Source organism: Condylura cristata, unplaced genomic scaffold (assembly GCF_000260355.1).
Source record: "Condylura cristata isolate star-nosed mole 26May11 unplaced genomic scaffold, ConCri1.0 scaffold00042, whole genome shotgun sequence".
In the NCBI taxonomy this organism is placed as follows: domain Eukaryota; kingdom Metazoa; phylum Chordata; class Mammalia; order Eulipotyphla; family Talpidae; genus Condylura; species Condylura cristata.
In genome coordinates this window covers 4,005,321-4,007,639 of record NW_004567143.1, presented here as the reverse complement: position 1 = coordinate 4,007,639, position 2,319 = coordinate 4,005,321, and the positions used below count along the sequence as shown (strand labels likewise).

At 65.5% G+C, this 2,319-nt stretch overlaps 1 protein-coding gene across 1 annotated transcript in view; it reads left to right on the top strand.

Moving 5' to 3' along the window:
- The first annotated feature begins 1,676 nt into the window (after nt 1–1,676).
- The window catches only part of RARRES2 (retinoic acid receptor responder (tazarotene induced) 2), a 2,970-nt gene continuing 2,327 nt past the window's right edge, over nt 1,677–2,319 (top strand). The window contains exon 1 of the mRNA XM_012733854.1: nt 1,677–1,760. The gene's annotated coding sequence lies outside the window, so the exon portion shown is untranslated. The remainder of the gene's footprint in view (nt 1,761–2,319) is intronic.

Sequence of the window (2,319 nt, the reverse complement as noted above, 5' to 3'; positions counted from 1 at the left end):
AAAAAGTGGACTGTTTCTTCTAAAAAACAAACTTTTCATTCACGAAACACGGAAGGGAAACTCTCTGGAACGGGCTTGGCTCCTGGCGAGTTTCGGAGCGTTTGGACACGCGGCCCGGCAGACCATTAGATGAGTCGCCGCCTCGGGGGGGGTGCTCGGTGGGGTGCCGGGCTCCCGCTCCCGACCGCGCAGGACTTTCTGCCTGGCCACGAGGCCACACCGGCCAGCCAGGCGCTTCCGCCACACTTCCAGCCAACAGGCCACGTGTGGCCCGGGCGCCGCAGGGCGCACGCAACCCGCCTCCCTCTCAGACCCGTTCCCCTCATTAAGCAACAAGTGACATACGCCACACGGCTGGGGACTTCACACCCACCGGCTGCCCCCAGCCTCCCTGCCTCCCTCTGTAGCCCCCAACCCCAGGACACCCCGGCACGGGCTCTGGGCCTGGAGCGCCCTGTGTGGGGGGTCTCTCGCGCCCCCTCTGAAGCTCCCTTCTCTCACCCCTGCACAGGGAGAGGGGGTAACTCAGGGCAGAGGGAAATGCAGGGGTGGTGGAGGGCGGGGGCGCAATTGAGTCCTGGGATCATTCTGGCCCCCCGCACGTGGGGAAGGGATTCTCAGCTCCTGCGGACACCTGGCCAGGAGCCAGTGAGGAGCGAGGACAGGCCACCATCGCCCGTGAGCCCCAGGCGGCCTGGGGAAGGGGCAGGGCCTCCAGGGACAGGCCTGGGGGTGGCTGCCTGGCTGGGACCCACAGGAGGGGAGACCTGCCGCCCAACACAGCTCTGTCCTGCTCGCTCAGGACGCAGCCCGGGCGGGGAGGAGCGCCCCACTTCCCGGAATCACCCCCTCCTCCACCCCGCACTGCCCGGCCTGGCCCCGAGGCCCCAACCCGGCGGGCCCCCAACTGTCACCTCCAGGGGCGACTCGCCAGGTGGAGGCCGCAGACACCTGTCTTCTCCAAAGGAGCCGCCTTCACGGGCCTCCCCGGGGGCGCAACGGGTTAAAGCTCAGCACTAGGAAGCTGTCCGCAGCCACTGCAGCCCAGAGTTCAATCCCTGGCCAGGGAGGTGACCAGGGAGTGACCCACAGAGCGCAGCAGACCTCTCCTGTCTCCCTGCTGCTCCCCTCAGCATTGTGTTTCACTCCATCTTCCTGTTCTGCTCCCCACTCTGTCTCTGGTGAATCTTCTCAGCCCTTGTGCCTCTGGCCTGCACCCCAGTTCTGTGTGCCCAGTTCTGTATGCATAAATAAATAAATCTTTAAACAAAAATAAAGGAGCCACCTTCCTCCCCAGTATTTGGGGTTCTCGGGCTCAGGGTGCAGAGGCTGGAGGAGGGGCCACGTGACTCCTCGCCACCCCATCTGGTTTGAGGATGTCTGTGTTTCTGGGAGGAATTTCCTGAAATGAGTCTCATGAGTGTCTGCTCCTGGAAACTGGTCCCCCAGTCAGGGGCGCCCTCGGGCCAGGCAGGGCCAGGCCCGCCTCCCGTCCCCATCAGGACCACCCAGGCCTGGGCCCAGGGCTTCTTGCACAGAGGCAGCAGGGGTGCAGGCTGCCAGGGTCAGGGCAGGGCAGGCTGGACTGAGGAGAGGGGAGGCCGAAGGGCAGGCTGCCCAGGAGGCGGGTCCAGCTGGGGGTGGGGAGGAGCGCTGGGGCAAGAGGGGGGCCGGGCTGCTGGAGGGGGCCGGGAAGAGGCAGAAGGCCTGGCCAGAGGCAGCTGCCGGGAAGAGTAGGAGACCAGAGGCCAGGAAAGGAGGTGAGGAGGGGGGCCTGGAGCAGACGAGCACCGGCAAAGGGCCAGGAAGAAAAGTCTGTGGCCTGTCCACTGGTGCTTCCACCCCTGACCTCCCGGTCCTGAGGCCACTTTACAGGCAGAGTTCTTGGGGAGGGCTAGGACAGACTGGGGGATCAGAAGCCTTGGGGTGGGGGGTGCGAAGACCCCTGCAAAAGAGGCAAAAAGAGGTAGGTGTCCCCGAACATGATAAGGGTGAGGGGTGCCAGGCGGGACCCCCATTTCTGGGTTTAGGGGCAGGGCGGAGGTCAGCCCCCACCCCGGGAGGATTAAGCATTCTCCCCTTTCCCACCCACTCGGGGCCCCTCCCGCCGTTGACGTCCTCCCAGAAATATTCAGGCTCCAGCTGGCGCCTCTCTAGGCCTCTCTCCCCCTGCTGCCTGTCCCCTCCTGCCTGTCCCCTGCTGCCTGTCCCCTGCTGCCTCTCCCCCTGCTGCCTGTTCCCTCTTGCCTGTCCCCTCCTGCCTCTCCCCTGCTGCCTGTTGCCTCCTGCCTGTCCCCTCCTGCCTCTCCCCTCCTGCCT